This window comes from Triticum aestivum, chromosome 5A (genome assembly GCF_018294505.1).
Source record: "Triticum aestivum cultivar Chinese Spring chromosome 5A, IWGSC CS RefSeq v2.1, whole genome shotgun sequence".
NCBI classification, from domain to species: domain Eukaryota; kingdom Viridiplantae; phylum Streptophyta; class Magnoliopsida; order Poales; family Poaceae; genus Triticum; species Triticum aestivum.
In genome coordinates, this window is record NC_057806.1 from 32,472,968 (window position 1) to 32,493,164 (window position 20,197).

At 45.1% G+C, this 20,197-nt stretch overlaps 7 non-coding genes and 2 pseudogenes across 7 annotated transcripts; all 9 read right to left on the reverse strand.

Moving 5' to 3' along the window:
* Positions 1 to 11,553: 11,553 nt before the first annotated feature.
* LOC123109205 (uncharacterized) lies at positions 11,554 to 11,649 on the reverse strand (annotated as a pseudogene).
* Positions 11,650 to 11,853: 204 nt separating this feature from the next.
* On the reverse strand, positions 11,854 to 11,928 carry LOC123109208 (uncharacterized; annotated as a pseudogene).
* A 50-nt stretch (positions 11,929 to 11,978) lies between these two features.
* LOC123109213 (small nucleolar RNA R66) lies at positions 11,979 to 12,050 on the reverse strand. The gene has a single exon (XR_006452507.1). It is a non-coding gene; the product is annotated as a small nucleolar RNA R66 (small nucleolar RNA).
* Positions 12,051 to 12,283: 233 nt separating this feature from the next.
* Positions 12,284 to 12,374, reverse strand: LOC123109154 (small nucleolar RNA SNORD96 family). The gene has a single exon (XR_006452446.1). It is a non-coding gene; the product is annotated as a small nucleolar RNA SNORD96 family (small nucleolar RNA).
* A 1,218-nt stretch (positions 12,375 to 13,592) lies between these two features.
* LOC123109376 (small nucleolar RNA snoR14) lies at positions 13,593 to 13,681 on the reverse strand. Its single transcript, XR_006452610.1, has one exon. It is a non-coding gene; the product is annotated as a small nucleolar RNA snoR14 (small nucleolar RNA).
* An 89-nt stretch (positions 13,682 to 13,770) lies between these two features.
* LOC123109354 (small nucleolar RNA U61) lies at positions 13,771 to 13,849 on the reverse strand. Its single transcript, XR_006452588.1, has one exon. It is a non-coding gene; the product is annotated as a small nucleolar RNA U61 (small nucleolar RNA).
* A 184-nt stretch (positions 13,850 to 14,033) lies between these two features.
* Positions 14,034 to 14,122, reverse strand: LOC123109359 (small nucleolar RNA snoR20a). The gene has a single exon (XR_006452594.1). It is a non-coding gene; the product is annotated as a small nucleolar RNA snoR20a (small nucleolar RNA).
* A 48-nt stretch (positions 14,123 to 14,170) lies between these two features.
* LOC123109229 (small nucleolar RNA R38) lies at positions 14,171 to 14,259 on the reverse strand. Its single transcript, XR_006452513.1, has one exon. It is a non-coding gene; the product is annotated as a small nucleolar RNA R38 (small nucleolar RNA).
* A 496-nt stretch (positions 14,260 to 14,755) lies between these two features.
* On the reverse strand, positions 14,756 to 14,844 carry LOC123109378 (small nucleolar RNA snoR14). Its single transcript, XR_006452612.1, has one exon. It is a non-coding gene; the product is annotated as a small nucleolar RNA snoR14 (small nucleolar RNA).
* Between the last annotated feature and the right edge of the window lie 5,353 nt (positions 14,845 to 20,197).

Genomic DNA, 20,197 nt, shown 5'->3' on the forward strand with positions numbered 1-20,197 from the left:
ATGTGATATGGCCAGAAGTTGTGATGAATGATGAATTGTGATGTATGAGATCATGTTCTTTGTAATAGGATTCACGACTTGCATGTCGATGAGTATGACAACCGGCAGGAGCCATAGGAGTTGTCTTTATTTTTTGTATGACCTGCGTGTCATTGAAGAACGCCATGTAACTTACTTTACTTTATTGCTAAACGCGTTAGTCATAGAAGTAGAAGTAGTCGTTGGCGTGACAACTTCATGAAGACACGATGATGGAGATCATGATGATGGAGATCATGGTGTCAAGCCGGTGACAAGATGATCATGGAGCCTCGAAGATGGAGATCAATGGAGCTATATGATATTGGCCATATCATGTCACAACTATATAATTGCATGTGATGTTTATTATGTTTATGCATCTTGTTTACTTAGGACGACGTTAGTAAATAAGATGATCCCTTACAAAAATTTCAAGAAGTGTTCTCCCCTAATTGTGCACTGTTGCTACAGTTCGTCGCTTCTAAGCACCACGTGATGATCGGGTGTGATGGATTCTTACGTTCACATACAACGGGTGTAAGATAGTTTTACACAGCGAAAACACTTAGGGTTAACTTGACGAGCCTAGCATGTGCAGACATGGCCTCGGAACACGGAGACCGAAAGGTCGAACACGAGTCGTATGGAAGATACGATCAACATGAAGATGTTCACCGACGATGACTAGTCCGTCTCACGTGATGATCGGACACGGGCTAGTCGACTCGAATCGTGTAACACTTAGATGACTAGAGGGATGTCTAATCTGAGTGGGAGTTCATAATTTGATTAGAACTTAATTATCATGAACTTAGTCTAAAAACCTTTGCAAATATGTCTTGTAGATCAAATGGCCAACGCTCATGTCAACATGAACTTCAATGCGTTCCTAGAGAAAACCAAGCTGAAAGATGATGGCAGCAACTATACGGACTGGGTCCGGAACCTGAGGATCATCCTCATAGCTGCCAGGAAACAATATGTCCTAGAAGGACCGCTAGGTGACGCTCCCGTCCCAGAGAACCAAGACATTATGAATTCTTGGCAAACTCGTGCTGATGATTACTCCCTCGTTCAGTGCGGCATACTTTACAGCTTAGAACCGGGGCTCCAAAAGCGTTTTGAGCATCACGGAGCATATGAGATGTTCGAAGAGCTAAAACTACTTTTCCAAGCTCATGCCCGGGTCGAGAGATATGACGTCTCCGACAAGTTCTACAGTTGTAAGATGGAGGAAAATAGTTCTGTCAGTGAGCACATACTCAAGATGTCTGGGTTGCACAACCGTATGACCCAGCTGAATATTAACCTCCCTGATGAGGCGGTCATTGACAGAATCCTCCAGTCGCTCCCACCAAGCTACAAGAGCTTTGTGATGAACTACAACATGCAGGGGATGGAAAAGACCATTCATGAAGTGTTTTCTATGCTGAAGTCAGCAGAGGCTGAAATCAAGAAAGAACATCAAGTGTTGATGATCAATAAGACCACTAAGTTCAAGAAGGGCAAGGGCTAGAAGAACTTCAAGAAGGACGGCAAGGATGTTGCCGCGCCCGGTAAGCCAGTTGCCGGGAAGAAGTCAAAGAATGGACCCAAGCCTGAGACTGAGTGCTTTTATTGCAAGGGGAAGGGTCACTGGAAGCGGAACTGCCCCAAATACTTAGCGGATAAGAAGGCCGGCAACACCAAAGGTATATTTGATATACATGTAATTGATGTGTACCTTACCAGTACTCGTAGTAACTCCTGGGTATTTGATACCGGTGCCGTTGCTCATATTTGTAACTCACAGCAGGAGCTGCGGAATAAACGGAGACTGGCGAAGGACGAGGTGACGATGCGCGTCGGGAATGGTTCCAGAGTCGATGTGATCGCCGTCGGCACGCTGCCTCTACATTTACCTACGGGATTAGTTTTGAACCTTAATAATTGTTATTTAGTGCCAAGTTTGAGCATGAACATTGTATCTGGATCTCGTTTAATACGAGATGGCTACTCATTTAAGTCCGAGAATAATGGTTGTTCGATTTATATGAGAGATATGTTTTATGGTCATGCTCCGATGGTCAATGGTTTATTCTTAATGAATCTCGAGCGTAATATTACACATGTTCATAGTGTGGATGCCAAAAGATGTAAAGTTGATAACGATAGTCCCACATACTTGTGGCACTGCCGCCTTGGTCACATTGGTGTCAAGCGCATGAAGAAGCTCCATGCTGATGGACTTTTAGAGTCTCTTGATTATGAATCGTTTGACACATGCGAACCATGCCTCATGGGAAAAATGACCAAGACTCCGTTCTCTGGAACAATGGAGCGAGAAACCAACTTGTTGGAAATCATACATACCGATGTGTGCGGTCCAATGAGCGTTGAGGCTCGCGGAGGATATCGTTATGTTCTCACTCTCACTGATGACTTAAGTAGATATGGGTATGTCTACTTAATGAAACACAAGTCTGAGACTTTTGAAAAGTTCAAGGAATTTCAGAATGAGGTGGAGAATCAACGTGACCGAAAGATTAAGTTCCTACGATCAGATCGTGGAGGAGAATACTTAAGTCACGAATTTGGTACACACTTAAGGAAATGTGGATCATTTCACAACTCACGCCGCCTGGAACACCTCAGTGAAACGGTGTGTCCGAACATCGTAATCGCACTCTATTGGATATGGTGCGGTCTATGATGTCTCTTACCAATTTACCGCTATCATTTATTGGGATACGCTCTAGAGACAGCTACATTCACTTTAAATAGGGCACCGTCTAAATCCGTTGAGACGACACCGTATGAATTATGGTTTGGAAAGAAACCTAAGCTGTCGTTTCTAAAAGTTTGGGGATGCAATGCTTATGTCAAGAAACTTCAACCTGAAAAGCTCGAACCCAAGTCGGAAAAATGCGTCTTCATAGGATACCCTAAGGAAACTGTCGGGTATACCTTCTACTTAAGATCCGAGGGCAAGATCTTTGTTTCCAAGAACAGATGCTTTCTGGAAAAAGAGTTTCTCTCGAAAGAAGTAAGTGGGAGGAAAGTAGAACTCGATGAAGTACTACCTCTCGAACGGGAAAGTGGTGCAGCTCAGGAAAATGTTCCTGTGATGCCCACACCAACCGAAGAGGAAAACAATGATGATGATCAAGGTACTTCGGATCAAGTTGCTACTGAACTTCGTAGGTCCACAAGGACACGTTCCGCACCGGAGTGGTACAGCAACCCTGTCCTGGAAATCATGTTGTTAGACAACGGTGAACCTTCGAACTATGAAGAAGCGATGGCGGGCCCAGATTCCAACAAATGGCTTGAAGCCATGAAATCCGAGATAGAATCCATGTATGAAAACAAAGTATGGACTTTGACAGACTTGCCCGATGATCGGCGAGCGATAGAAAACAAATGGCTCTTTAAGAAGAAGACGGACGCGGATGGCAATGTTAGCATCTATAAAGCTCGACTTGTCGCTAAGGGTTATCGACAAGTTCAAGGGATTGACTACGACGAGACATTCTCTCCCGTAGCGAAGCTAAAGTCCGTCCGAATCATGTTAGCAATTGCCGCATACTATGATTATGAGATATGGCAGATGGACGTCAAAACAGCATTCCTTAACGGGCATCTTAAGGAAGAACTGTATATGATGCAGCCGGAAGGTTTTGTCGATCCTAAGAACGCTAACAAAGTATGCAAGCTCCAGCGATCCATTTATGGACTGGTGCAAGCATCTCGGAGTTGGAATATTCGCTTTGATGAGATGATCAAAGCGTTTGGGTTTATGCAGACTTATGGAGAAGCCTGCGTTTACAAGAAAGTGAGTGGGAGCTCTGTAGCATTTCTCATATTATATGTAGATGATATACTCTTGATGGGAAATGATATAGAATTCTTGGACAGCATTAAGGCCTACTTGAATAAGTGTTTTTCAATGAAGGACCTTGGAGAAGCTGCTTATATATTAGGCATCAAGATCTATAGAGATAGATCGAGACGCCTCATAGGTCTTTCACAAAGCACATACCTTGATAAGATTTTGAAAAGGTTCAAAATGGATCAGTCCAAGAAAGGGTTCTTGCCTATGTTACAAGGTGTGAGATTGAGCTCGGCTCAGTCACCGACCACGGCAAAAGATAAAGAAGAGATGAGTATCATCCCCTATGCTTCAGCCATAGGATCTATTATATATGCCATGCTATGTACCAGACCTGATGTAAACCTTGCCGTGAGTTTGGTAGCAAGATACCAAAGTAATCCCGGCAAGGAACACTGGACAGCGGTCAAGAATATCCTGAAGTACCTGAAAAGGACAAAGGACATGTTTCTCGTTTATGGAGGAGACGAAGAGCTCATCATAAAGGGTTACGTCGACGCTAGCTTTGACTTAGATCCGGATGACTCTAAGTCACAAACCGGATACGTGTATATGTTGAATGGTGGAGCAGTAAGCTGGTGCAGCTGCAAGCAGAGCGTCGTGGCAGGATCTACGTGTGAAGCGGAGTACATGGCAGCCTCGGAGGCAGCGCATGAAGCGATTTGGGTGAAGGAGTTCATCACCGACCTAGGAGTCATACCCAATGCGTCGGGGCCGATCAAACTCTTCTGTGACAACACTGGAGCTATTGCCCTTGCCAAGGAGCCCAGGTTTCACAAGAAGACCAGGCACATCAAGCGTCGTTTCAACTCCATCCGTGAAAATGTTCAACATGGAGACATAGAAATTTGCAAAGTACATACGGATCTGAATGTCGCAGATCCGTTGACTAAACCTCTCTCGCGAGCAAAACATGATCAACACCAGAACTCTATGGGTGTTCAATTCATCACAATGTAACTAGATTGGTGACTCTAGTGCAAGTGGGAGACTGTTGGAAATATGCCCTAGAGGCAATAATAAAAGTATTATTATATTTTATTGTTCATGATAATTGTCTTTTATTCATGCTATAACTGTATTATCCGGAAATCGTAATACACGTGTGAATACATAGACCACAATATGTCCCTAGTGAGCCTCTAGTTGACTAGCTCGTTGTGATCAACAGATAGTCATGGTTTCCTGGCTATGGACATTGGATGTCGTTGATAACGGGATCACATCATTAGGAGAATGATGTGATGGACAAGACCCAATCCTAAGCATAGCACAAAGATCGTGTAGTTCGTTTGCTAGAGCTTTGCCAATGTCAAGTATCTCTTCCTTCGACCATGAGATCATGTAACTCCTGGATACCGTAGGAGTGCTTTGGGTGTATCAAATGTCACAACGTAACTGGGTGACTATAAAGGTGCACTACAGGTATCTCCGAAAGTGTCTATTGGGTTGACATGGATCGAGACTGGGATTTGTCACTCCGTGTTTTCGGAGAGGTATCACTGGGCCCACTTGGTAGTGCATCATCATAATGAGCTCAAGGTGGCCAAGTGTCTGGTCACGGGATCATGCATTACGGTACGAGTAAAGTGACTTGCCGGTAATGAGACTGAACGAGGTATTGGGATACCGACGATCGAGTCTTGGGCAAGTAACATACCGTCTGACAAAGGGAATTGTATATGGGGTTTGATCGAATCCTCGACATCGTGGTTTAACCGATGAAATCATCGAGGAGCATGTGGGAGCCAACAAGGGTATCCAGACCCCGCTGTTGGTTATTGCCCGAGAGTCGTCTCGGTCATGTCTGCGTGTCTCCCGAACCCGTAGGGTCTACACACTTAAGGTTCGGTGACGCTAGGGTTATTAGGAAGACTTGTATGTGATTACCGAATGTTGTTCGGAGTCCCGGATGAGATCCCGGACGTCACGAGGAGTTCCGAAATAGTCCGGAGGTAAAGATTTATATATGGAAAGTGGTTAAACGGACACCGGAAAGTTTCGGGGGCATTCCGGTATTGTACCGGGGCCACCGGAAGGTTTCCGGGGGTCCACCGGGAGGGGCCACCCCTCCCGGGGGCCACATGGGCTGCGTGGGAGAGGGAGCGAGCCCCTAGTGGGCTGGGCGCGCCTCCCCACCTATGGCCCATGCGGCTAGGGCTTGGGAGGGGGAAACCCTAAAGGGGGCGCCCCCCTAGCTTGGGGGCAAGCCTCCCTCCCTTGGCCGCCGCCCCCCTAGGGTTTTCCCTAGAGGGCCGGCCCCCCTTGCCCCTTCCTCCTATAAATAGAGGGGTGAGGGGAGGGCTGCAGCACCACAATCCAAGGCGCAGCCCCTCCCCTCCCCAACACCTCTCCTCCTCCATACGTGCTTGGCGAAGCCCTGTCGGAGTACTGCTGCACCAACTACACCACGCCGTCCTGCTGCCGTTGGAGCAATCTTCTTCAACCTCTCCTTCCCCCTTGCTGGATCAAGAAGGAGGAGACCTCTCCCGTCCCGTACGTGTGTTGAACGCGGAGGTGCTGTCCGTTCAGCACTTGGACATCGGTGATCTGAATCACGTCGAGTACGACTCCATCATCACCATCCCCTTGCAAGCTTCCGCACGCGATCTACAAGTGGTATGTAGATGCAAACTCTCTCCCTTGACTCGTTGCTTAGATGAACTCATAGATGGATCTTGGTGAAACCGTAGGAAAATTTTTAATTTTCTGCAACGTTCCCCAACAGTGGCATCATGAGCTAGGTCTATGCGTAGTTCTCTTTGCACGAGTAGAACACAATTTTGTTGTGGGCGTAGATCTTGTCAACTTGCTTGCCGCTACTAGTCTTATCTTGCTTCAGCGGTATTGTGGGATGAAGCGGCCCGGACCAACCTTACACGTACGCTTACGTGAGACCGGTTCCACCGACTAACATGCACTAGTTGCATAAGGTGGCTGGCGGGTGTCTGTCTCTCCCACTTTAGTTGGAGCGGATTCGATGAAAAGGGTCCTTATGAAGGGTAAATAGAAGTTGACAAAATCACGTTGTGGTTATTCGTAGGTAAGAAAATGTTCTTGCTAGAACCCAATTGCAGCCACGTAAAAGATGCAACAACAATTAGAGGACGTCTAACTTGTTTTTGCAGCGATTGATCATGTGATGTGATATGGCCAGAAGTTGTGATGAATGATGAATTGTGATGTATGAGATCATGTTCTTTGTAATAGGATTCACGACTTGCATGTCGATGAGTATGACAACCGACAGGAGCCATAGGAGTTGTCTTTATTTTTTGTATGACCTGCGTGTCATTGAAGAACGCCATGTAACTTACTTTACTTTATTGCTAAACGCGTTAGTCATAGAAGTAGAAGTAGTCGTTGGCGTGACAACTTCATGAAGACACGATGATGGAGATCATGATGATGGAGATCATGGTGTCAAGCCGGTGACAAGATGATCATGGAGCCTCGAAGATGGAGATCAATGGAGCTATATGATATTGGCCATATCATGTCACAACTATATAATTGCATGTGATGTTTATTATGTTTATGCATCTTGTTTACTTAGGACGACGGTAGTAAATAAGATGATCCCTTACAAAAATTTCAAGAAGTGTTCTCCCCTAACTGTGCACCGTTGCTACAGTTCGTCGCTTCTAAGCACCACGTGATGATCGGGTGTGATGGATTCTTACGTTCACATACAACGGGTGTAAGACAGTTTTACATAGCGAAAACACTTAGGGTTAACTTGACGAGCCTAGCATGTGCAGACATGGCCTCGGAACACGGAGACCGAAAGGTCGAACACGAGTCGTATGGAAGATACGATCAACATGAAGATGTTCACCGACGATGACTAGTCCGTCTCACATGATGATCGGACACGGGCTAGTCGACTTGGATCGTGTAACACTTAGATGACTAGAGGGATGTCTAATCTGAATGGGAGTTCATAATTTGATTAGAACTTAATTATCATGAACTTATTCTAAAAACCTTTGCAAATATGTCTTGTAGATCAAATGGCCAACGCTCAGGTCAACATGAACTTCAACGCGTTCCTAGAGAAAACCAAGCTAAAAGATGATGGCAGCAACTATACGGACTGGGTCCGGAACCTGAGGATCATCCTCATAGCTGCCAGGAAACAATATGTCCTAGAAGGACCGCTAGGTGACGCTCCCGTCCCAGAGAACCAAGACATTATGAATGCTTGGCAAACTCGTGCTGATGATTACTCCCTCGTTCAGTGCGGCATGCTTTACAGCTTAGAACCGGGGCTCCAAAAGCGTTTTGAGCATCACGGAGCATATGAGATGTTCGAAGAGCTGAAACTAGTTTTCCAAGCTCATGCCCGGGTCGAGAGATATGACGTCTCCGACAAGTTCTACAGTTGTAAGATGGAGGAAAATAGTTCTGTCAGTGCTCGCGCCGTGGGCAACATCCGCGACCAGCTCGCGATCTCGCATGAACTGCTCCTGTGTCTTGACTCGGCCCAGGAACTCCGCCAGCTAACACCCCACGAGGATTGGCTCCCTTCGCTGGAGCGAACTTCGAAGCGACAGCGCACGCGCATCTCTTCTCTCAAAGATGGCGACACCAACACATCCTTCTTCCATTGCCAATGCACATATCGCAAGCAAAAGAACATGATCCACTCCCGGACGGTTAATGGCGCCATGCTCACGGATCATGCTGACATGGCCGCGACGGCCCTTGCGCACTTTGACTTCCTGCTCGGGACTGATCGACCTCGAGACTGCGCCCTTGACCTGCAGCACATCATAGAGTCGGCCGCCCTTGACGACCTGGAGGCCCCATTCAGTGGACGAGATTTGGCAAGCCATTGAGCACTTGCCAGCGCGAAGGCGCCCGGCCCAGACGGATCCACCGCAGAGTTCCTTCGATCTTGCTAGCCCGTCGTCAAGCATGACTTCGTCTGCGCCTGCCAGCAGCTCCACGCGCTCCGGGGACAAGGGTTCAACTGCGTGAACCAAGCGCTGATAACACTGATCCCAAAGCGCGCCGACGCTGCCAGCCTGTTCGACTACAGGCCCATCTGCCTAATCCACCTCGTCGTCAAGATCTTCGCAAAGATGTTATCCCCGTGCCTTGCGCCCAAGCTGAACGACTTGATCAGTCCCATCCAGAACGCCTTCATCCCCGGACGCAGCCTCCACGACAACTTCTTGATCGTGCGACAGTCCGCGCGCCTCCTCCACCATCTAGGAGCCCCCCGCATCCTCCTCAAGCTTGACCTCACCCGCGCCTTCGACTCCGTCTTGTGACCCTTTCTCTTCGAGGCCCTGCGTCGATACGGATTCAGCGACCGCTTCCTCGGTTGGATCGCTATCCTGCTATCGTCAGCCAGCACCCGAGTCCTCCTGAATGGCGCGCTTGGACCTGCGATCTGGCACCGATGTGGACTCCGCTAGGGCAACCCGGTGTCACCGCAGCTCTTTGTGCTTGATGTTGATGCGTTGGGGCGCTTGTTTCACCGCGCTGCCGAGCTCAACGTCCTACAACAGCTACACCCTCGTCGTGCAATCCCCATCATCTCGCTTTATGCCGACGACGTCATTCTCTTCTGCCACCCCTCTCCTAGCAACACGATGGCGGTCAGAGAGATCCTGCATCTTTTCGGCCGTGCGTCTGGCCTGCGAGTCAATTTCCAGAAGAGCACGGCCACAATGATCCGTTGCGCGGACGACGAGGTCGCCCCGGCCGTCGCGACCCTAGGATGCCCCCTCGCGGAGTTCCCCATCACCTATATGAGCATCCCCCTCACCTTGCGACGCCCGACGGCCGCTTAGCTACAACCCGTCATCGACAAGACCGCCGGAAAGCTGCCCACTTGGAAGGCGCACCTCATGAACAAGGTTGGACGCCTCGCCTTTTTGTCAAGTCCATGCTCAATGCAATTCCCCTGCATCAGCTCCTTGTGCTCGAAAGTCCTCAAACTCCTTGAGAAGATCCAGAGAGGATTCCTTTGGGTCGGCCGTGGCGATACTCAAGGCGGCAATTGCCACGTGAATTGGCGCCACGTTTGCTGCCCTACCAGCATGGGCGGCCTTGGCATCCACGACCTGGAGCGCGCGGGCCTCTCCTGTTGCGCACCAGATGGCTCTGGTTTGCACGCACTGATGGAAACAGAGCATGGGCTGCCTCAACCTTCAGTTCTCAAGTGAGGAACGTGCATTCTTCTTCGCGTCCACCGTCATGATTCTTGGTGATGGTCAGCGGGCATTGTTCTGGGAAGACCGCTGGATCAACGGGCGATCCATCTCTGAGATCGCTCCTCAGCTGTACGCCCTCATCTCCAAGCGCAGACGCAAAAGCAGAACGGTGGCCGACGGTCTTCAGGCGCACATGTGGGCTTCAGACATTCACGACACCCTTGGCATCTATTCCCTCCGTTCCGAATTACTTGTCTTGAATTTGTCTAGATACGGATATATCTAGACTTATTTTAGTGCTAGATACCTCCGTATCTAGACAAATATAAGACAAGTAATTCGAAACGGAGGGAGTAGGAGATTGGCCAATACTTGCTAACCTGGGGAGCCATCGAACATACCACCCTCTCCGCTGAACCGGACCACCTCCATTGGACGTGGAATGCTTCAGGCACATACACCGCCCAGTCCGCGTACCTCACCACCTTCCACGGCTCTACATCCTGCCCGACATGGAAGCTACCTGGAAGGGCTGGGCCCCCCGCGAGTGAAGTTCTTCCACTGGCTTGCTAGCTTGGGACGTTGCTGGACAGCCAATCGTCTCGCCCACCGCGGACTGCCGCACCCTCCCCGCTACCCGCTTTGTGATCAGGTGCCGGAATCGATGAACCACCTGATCCTGGACTGCCCCTTCACCAAGCAGGTTTGGCATGACGTCCTGTCTTGGCTGCGCCTACCATGCAGCGCCTAATGGTGAAGGCTCCATGTCGGTCTGGTGGCGCACGGTGCGGCAGGCCACGCCCAAGCTGATGCACAAAGGACTCACAACCACAACGTTGCTGATCCCCTGGATGACCTGGAAACACCGCAACGACTGCGTCTTCAATGCTGCAACCCATCGACTAGCGTCTTGGTAGCAAGGATCAAAGAAGAAGCTACGCTTTGGGCAACCGCGGGTGCCCGAGGCCTGCGTGTCATCCTGCCACAGACCTGGGACGTCCACTGATGTTTTCTTGTGTTTTGTCTGTACCGGTGCCTCCTAGGAGGATGTAACAAACTATCTCTCTTTTCAATATAATGAAATGCAAAAGCCTTTCTGCGTTTTCTTGAAAAAAGAACAAACAGAAAATTAGACTAGATATCTAAAGAATTTTGGAAGTGTTACAAAATACATACTTAAGAGATGGTCAAACAATGTTCTGAGTATAAGAGTTCTATAACTCACAAACAATTGAGGGTTTGCTTCCATGGACCAAATGAATGCGGGAATAGGCAACAAAATCAGAAACAAAACAAAAACCTAAAGAAATAAAATCATACACTAGTAAAAATATGGACCTATTCTTATTCTTATGTTAATAAATGTGCCAGAAGACAGGTAACAACACGATTTGATATAATAAACACAGAACATTTTCGCGTTGCCAACTACAAGAGGAAAACATGATATAAACAACATTGTTTTGGGCGGACAGGAGACATTCATAATAAATAATTTCCTCGGTTCTGGTCTCCAAATTGCTTCCACACCACGCCATGAGATGGCGCATCAGAAGAACGGAAGTATTTAGTTTGATCATCATTATAAAGTATTTAGGTTGCCCTCCAGAGAACAAGATAGTAAAAAACAAATAAATTTCCCAAGGGCAACCTTAGAACATTTGTATAATTATCAACAGCTTAGTTTTTTCAGACAAGGCTGCCAAATAGCAAAAACAAATAGACAAGAAAAAATAGATCACTCTTGGATCCATATGAAAGAAAACACACTAGGAAAAAAAAATAAAATGCAGTATCCTCAGTTCAAGTCTCCACTTCTTCCCCATAGAGAATTTCAGAACAAGGAAAGTACCATGGTGAATGATGGTCGAGCTGTCAGATAATGCATTCTAGGCAAATACATCTCCATCAAGCAAAAGGAGCATAGGGATTATGCTTATGATGTTCATCAACAAAGTAAACTCAGGTCTCAAACATGTGCCATCACTGGACTCACAGAACTGACTGAACTGAAGAGAAAAGAAACTTAAAACCATCAAACATACAACGATAAGCAGGGGCAATTAGCAGTAGGCGAAGCAGATCCCATAAAGTATTTCCCTTTTGGAAAATTCAAGCCTGGTGAAATATAACAGAGGGTTTGAATCATCAAGGAGCTCAAGTCACATGATTCCGAACAAAAAGTGTTGTTCAACATGAACTAACACTCAAAACCTGATAAATTTGTCCTCAGAAATACGGAATGCAGCATGGACGCATAGCGACCGATCAGTCCCGAAAGATGGTATGATTAACAAGTTTTTCATCACCGGACAAACATTAACAAAAACACAAACATACAGGTTACATAGATCAAATCTAAACTTTTTTGGGGGTTGGACGTCAGAATTGCAGTCAGACATCCAAGGACAAGACATTGTATCAAGAGCAAAAAGGGAAGGATGAGAAAAGATCTAACAACATTAGCTCACAAGCCTGGCTGTGCAAAAGCACTTTTAGCAGCAACTGAAAATGTTTTGAGAATATATCATCATTGCCATAAATTTCCTAGCAGCAAAACATCTACAAATATATCAGAGAGGCATGAAGTCCCAGGATCTGATCAGTGCCTGAAACTGATCACTGGCCCAATATGCTTGTAGCTACCAGAGAAGGACCATTAGGCCCAAGTTATATCAATTTTAATAAATACTACAAGAACAAGCTAGGTCAGAGAGAATCCCTCAAGGACCCACAGAAAATCACACACACTGTAGGAAGGGACTGACATTTCCAGCCAATACAACAAAATTAAGGACACTTGTTAAAACCTCATAAAGCCGCATAAATTTTCGTCACTTCAAAATCTGACAGCAATTCCAACATGTAAGATAGGCATAACCATGTACTCCACAGATAGCACAAACAAGACTAATAATGGATCATTGACAAGTAGGCCATACCAGACGAAGCAATTATACTACTCAAAAACAGAGTACTCGCAGTGCGTCTGAGCCAGTTGGGCTTTTCTTGGCTTAAGAGAAAGCTAAGAGTATTGAAGCCATGAGTTGAAACAGCCAATTTTACATGTGATTCGGTATGATGTTTTCAAAGACAAAAAGGCACACCAGACGATTCATTGGAGACAAGCATGGGTCACGTTCAACATGGCAACCAATATAATAGATAAAACTATCGTACTAATTTCGTTAATCAGAGCGCACTTTCACAACAACTAAAGAAACAAAAACCAGTCTGTACCCACAAACATCAATTATATCTCAAATGAATGAGCATTGACAGTAATTCTTGTGATACTGTAATGCAAGCTGTTCAGTTTGGTTCAAACCAAACAATATATTGACAGTCCCAAGATTTATTTATTGAACGTGTTCAAAACATTATTTCATCCTTGGCCAAGCCTTAGCCACCTGAAACACCATCGAGCATCTTTTGTTGGATTGATGAAAGACCCTAAAAATCATATTTAAAACCAACCAAAAGTGTAGGGATCACAAAAAGAACAGAAAGGAATTGGGGAGTGGAACTCAGATGCGATCAGAGCCTGTCGGGATGTATGCGTGTCTTCACATTGTGACATCAGGGGATTGACAGACTATCATACATAACATCATCACCTCGCATCAAAATCAATAGATCCTTGAAACAAATCAACATGTCAATACTCAGAGAAATAAACATCCAGAAAACAACGTAAAACTGGATCAAAGGGGGCTCAGAAGTTCTTAGAGGGTTGTGTTACCAACATCGGCGCATCCGCCTACAGCACAGGTTTCGTTCCTCATTGCTGGCGATAGCTTGGCACAAAAACCAATCATCTCCAACAGGAAAAAGACTCATGGGATACGAATAAGTAAAAAACACAGATGCTACAGATACCGTCTGATAAGAATCACTAATTTAAGTAACCGTATCGGTGCAATTTAGACAAATAACTGCTAGTTGTGGCAACCTTATGTGTGGTGATGAACGCAGCCTCAGACCGTCCTAGTTCATGCGAAATGTCGACAGAGTCCAGGCAATCAATGTGCCTGTTCAGCAACCAATACAAGTCATCACCGGCCAGCATCTTACACGATTAAAAGAAGATGGGAAAATAATAGTGCAACGTAATGGTGTCAGATTCAAAGTATTCTCAGCACCCTTCCGAGGAAGTAAGACAGGGATAACTGTACTTTTACTTGTGATCTCATCACAATGCCCATACTAATCAGTTCAAGAAATCAATAAAAAATCAAATGGTTGTACAGTCCATCAGATCTTCCTATCAAACTAGCAAGAAATAACACAAAGAAAAGAAGAGAAGAGAAAACAGAGAGTAGGGCACGTGAATATATGCGGATCCAGGATAAGCTGGCACAGAGAACGCCACCAATTCATAACAACAAAAAAGACGCCTAAGCCAATTTGTACCCACAAAAACTTGACGAATGAGCATTGTCAGTAATCCTTGTGATACTGGAATGCAAGCTGTTCAGTTTGGTTCAAACAAAACAATATTTTGACAGTCCCAAGATTTGTTTATCAAACATGTTCAAAACATTATTTCATTCTCGGCCAAGCCTTTATCTGCCTGAAACGCCATGGAGCATCTTTTATTGGATTGATGAAAGACGCAATAAAAAGCATATTTAAAACCAAACAAAATTGTAGGGGTAACGAAAATAAGAGAAGGGAATCAGGGAGCGGGAGAGATGCGATCAGAGCCTGTCAGGATGTATGTGTGTCTTCATATTGTGACATCAGGGGATTGACAGACTATCATACATAACATCATAACCTCGCATCGAAAATAAATCCATCGTCGAAAGAAATCCAACATGTCAATACTCGGAGGAATAAACATCCAGAAAACAACGGGAAACTTGATCGAAGGTGATGTCCCGATCAAAGCTTCCCGTTGATCAATAAAACTTTCATCTTATATTCGCAATATCCCGATTGCAATCTCAGTTTCTTGCTTGTTCTTCGTTTTCTCGCAGGAAACAGACCCTCGTGGTCAAGTTGATCGTGCTCCGGCGTGGTCAATAACCCTCGAAAGTTGGTTTAGCGATTGCTAAGGCGCGACGTCTCGCACGTTCGTAGTCGGATCGTCAAGGTCGACTCCCACAGAAAACGATAGCCACCATCTCATCGAAACATCGGGACACCTTAGCCTCTATCAAGTGGTATCAGATTTCCAGGTTGCTCGGTGAGATTTTTACAGTTTTTCGTAGATTAGATCGAGTCTGTTCTTCATACCTACAGTCCACGAAAAAAAGCCACAAAAAAAAAATAGGGTTAGTTCATCATATCCGAACCAATCTGAGCCTTTGCATAATCTTTTTAGGGTTTTTGCTTTGTTGAATTTGCGGTTGCATCGTCGTGTCAAGTTGCTGGTCTTAGAGTCTAGTCTTTTAGAGTTTCGAGTTCTGGTCATAAGTTGTCACGCCGCCGCCGCACCATCATCATCGCCCATCTACCACTTTTGCTTATCCGCCACCGCTCTGAATCCATATCCATATACCACTACCAATCTGTATCCATATACCACCACCAATATCTATCCATATACCACCACCGCTACCATATACCACCACCGCTGCCATATACCACAACCATATATCCACCACCAATCCGAGTTCTTCTCATATTAGGTTTGTTCTTGAGATCAATCTAAATTCCGAGTCGTGTTTCCTTGCCTGCGTAGGTCTCGGAAAAAAAAAGAGTCTCGAGACCCCCGGGCAGTTTTTAGGCCAAAATTTTCACGGGCAAATTTTTTTTCCCTATCCTATTTTTAGGCTTTTCTGAGTCTTTTGAGCGACGTACCATCATAGTGATTTTTTGTCGCACTTTTTCGTCGTCGCTGCCCTGATTTCCGAAAAAAAAAGTGAAAAAAAAATTTCGTGCCCATCCTATCAGTTTGACGAGGGAAGAGTTTTGAGACACTCACCATTATAGTGATTTTTCGCAAAAAAAAGAGGAGCGCAAAAAAAAAGAGCGAAAAAAAAGGAAAAAAAAGTTCCAGAGTGTGCTTTTCCCTTATTTACGTGTAGCGCCGTGATTTTGTTAGTGTTCTAGGCTCGCGTCTCTAGCACGGTCTAGCCTAGGACCAGCATAGTACCGTCGTTGAGCGTTTATTCAACTTTGCATCTCTGAATTGATTATTGCTGACCCTTTTTGCTACCATACTATAAGCCTTCCCAGCTCCACATACATCTACGTCGTGCGTTTGACTCTCCCTGGCAATCGCTCTATCCAAGCTTTTGAGAGTTTTTGACTACAACGGTTGCCAATCACCGCCTGCTGCTGGGTAAGAACTGGTAAGAATTTGAGATTTGCTTGACGGATTTGTGACACCCGCCACCACCACCACTTGTTAGTAGTCTGTAGGATCATATTCTTGTGTGTTTCTATTGCTGCTAACCATTCCAGGATCACAAGCCGACGAGACTGACTGGGAGAACTTGACGAACAAGGAGCTTCATGATACGTTTTAGCAAATGATGAATGGACAGGTGCAAGATGTGATAAACAGATTTGAAGAGGCCATGGAGAAGATAGATGGCATGGAGAAGACGTTTGAAACAAAGCTCGATAACAAGTTTGCTGAATTGCTTTCGCGTTTTCCACCACCACCACCGGCTGCTCCTGCCGCACCTCTGCAACAACAGCAACAACACCGACTACCTCCACGTCGGGAAACAGCCCTCCGCCGAGCGAGCCGTGTCCCTCTTCAGTCGGGCCAAACTGCTGGTGCTGCTGTTGATACTTCTGTGGCTCCTACTGCTGATGTGGAGGAGGATGCTTATGTGGGAGATTATGAGGATGAGGTTGATCAAAATCAGAACTACGTGCCACCAACAGCACAGCAACCACCAGGTCGTCCACATGCAAATAATGGCAATGGTAGGGCTCACCCTCAGGTACGAGATCATGACCATCTCCCTAAACTAAAATTGAATATTCCACCATTTGAGGGTAGATATGTTCCTGATATATATCTTACTTGGGAGTTAGAAACTGAACAACGATTTACATGTTTACAATATCCCGAGGAGAGACGTGTTCCTGCTGCTGTTTGTGCTTTCACTAGTTTTGCATGTGTTTGGTGGTCTGAGCATTGTAGATTATATCCTATTCCGGCTACTTAGGCTGCTTTGAAAACTGCTATGCGTACTCGTTGGGTTCCACCATATTATCAACATGAATTACTTCAAAAATTGCAGCGCTTAAGACAGGGGAAAATTCTGTAGAAGAATATTATCAGGAATTACAAACTAGCATGATTAGATGTGGTATTGTTGAGGAGAATGAAGCTATGCTTGCACGTTTTATGGGTGGATTAAATAGAGAGATTCAGACGATTCTAGAGTATAAGAAGTATACTAATATCACTCGTTTATTCCATCTTGCTTGTAAAGCTGAACGTGAAGTGCAGGATCGACAGGCATTGGCGCGGACTAACTTTTCTGCAGGTCGACCTTCATCATGGACACCATGTGTATCATCTACTTCCACACGTTCTGCTACACCAGCGCCTCCGTCGGCTACCACCTCCAACCGTGATACAATAAAGCAGGCACAATCACCACTATCTGCCAAGAGCACACCTTCTGGGCCTGCAAAGAGCTCTTCTTCATCCATGGCATCAACAGGGCAAACACATGATATTATTTGTCGACGTTGCAAGGGTGGAGGTCATTATGCGAGAGAATGCCCATCTAAGCATGTGATGATTGTTACTGAGGATGGTGGGTATGAGTCCGCTAGTGACTATGATGAGGACACTTTGGCTCTTATTACACGTGACGAACACGGTGGAGACGATTCTGATCATGAGACGCAATACATGGCTCCTGAAGATGCTGACAGGTATGAATGTTTAGTTGCTCAACGTGTTTTGAGTGTGCAGGTTACACAAGCTGAGCAAAATCAGAGGCATAATTTGTTCCATACAAAGGAAGTTGTGAAGGAACGTTCTGTTTGTGTGATCATAGATGGAGGGAGCTGCAATAACTTGGCTAGCATGAAGATGGTGGAGAAGCTATCTCTCACCATAAGACCACATCCACATCCTTACTACATCCAATGGTTCAACAACAGCGGCAAGGTTAAGGTAACACGTACTGTTCGTGTGCATTTTAGTATCTCTACATATGCTGATTATGTTGATTGTGATGTGGTACCTATGCAAGCATGTTCCTTATTACTTGGAAGACCATGGCAATTTGATAAAAATTCTGTACACCATGGTAGAAACAATCAGTATACTCTTGTTCATAACGATAAAAAATATTACTTTGCTTTCTATGACTCCTGATTCCATTTTGAAAGATGATATTAATAGAGCTAATAAAGCAAAATAGGAGACAAATAAGAGTGAAAATCAGATTGTGGCAAAAGAATTTGAGCACCAAATGAAGCCTAATAATAAACCATCTACTGTTGCTTCTGAAATTAAATTGAAAAGTGCATGTTTACTTGCCACCAAATCTGATATTGATGAGCTAGATTTCAGCAAATCTGTTTGCTATGCTTTTGTGTGCAAAGAGGCATTATTTTCATTCGAGGACGTGCCTTCCTCTTTGCCCCCTGCTGTCACTAACATTTTGCAGGAGTTCGCTGACGTCTTTCCACAAGACGTGCCACCGGGATTACCACCTATTCGAGGGATTGAGCATCAAATTGACTTAATTCCCGGTGCTTCGCTACCCAACCGTGCATCATACCGTACCAATCCAGAGGAGACGAAGGAGATTATGCGTCAAGTACAAGAACTGCTCGACAAAGGTTATATACGCGAATCCCTTAGTCCTTGTGTTGTTCCTATCATTTTAGTGCCGAAAAAGGATGGTACGTCGCGTATGTGCGTTGATTGTAGAGGCATTAATAATATTACTATTCGTTATCGTCATCCTATTCCTAGGCTAGATGATATGCTTGATGAATTGAGTGGCTCTACAATATTCTCCAAAGTTGATTTGCGTAGTGGATACCATCAAATTCGTATGAAATTGGGTGATGAATGGAAAACATCATTTAAAACTAAGTTTGGATTATATGAGTGGTTAGTCATGCCTTTTGGGTTAACTAATGCACCTAGTACTTTCATGAGGTTAATGAACGAAGTTTTACGTGCTTTCATTGGACGATTTGTGGTAGTTTACTTTGATGACATATTGATTTATAGCAAATCTTTGGAGGAACATTTGGAACATTTACGTGCTGTTTTTATTGCTCTACGTGATGCACGTTTGTTTGGAAACCTTGGAAAGTGCACCTTTTGCACCGACCGAGTATCTTTTCTTGGCTATGTTGTTACTCCACAGGGAATTGAAGTTGATAAAGCCAAGATTGAAGCTATTGAGAGTTGGCCGCAGCCCAAAACGGTCACACAAGTGAGGAGTTTCCTTGGCCTCGCTGGTTTCTATAGGCGTTTTGTGAGAGATTTCAGCACCATTGCTGCACCTCTCAACGAGCTTACAAAGAAGGATGTGCCTTTTGTTTGGGGAACCACACAGGATGAAGCCTTCACGGTTTTGAAAGATAAGTTGACACATGCTCCTTTACTCCAACTTCCTAATTTCAATAAGACTTTTGAGCTTGAATGTGATGCTAGTAGAATTGTATTAGGAGGTGTGTTATTACAAGATGGAAAACCTGTTGCATACTTTTCTGAAAAATTGAGTGGGCCTAGTCTGAACTATTCTACTTATGATAAAGAATTATATGCTCTTGTTCGGACCTTAGAAACATGGCAACATTATTTATGGCCCAAGGAATTTGTTATACATTCTGATCATGAATCTTTGAAACACATTAAAAGTCAAGCAAAACTGAACCGTAGACATGCTAAGTGGGTTGAATTCATTGAGACTTTCCCTTATGTCATTAAACACAAGAAGGGTAAAGAAAATGTTATTGCTGATGCCTTGTCTCGTCGTTATACTATGCTTTCACAACTTGACTTTAAAATATTTGGTTTGGAGACCATCAAAGATCAATATGTTCATGATGCTGAATTTAAAGATGTATTGCAGAATTGTAAGGAAGGGAGAACTTGGAACAAGTTCGTTCTTAACAACGGATTTGTGTTTCATGCTAACAAGCTATGCATTCCAGCTAGCTCCGTTCGTCTTTTGTTGTTGCAAGAGGC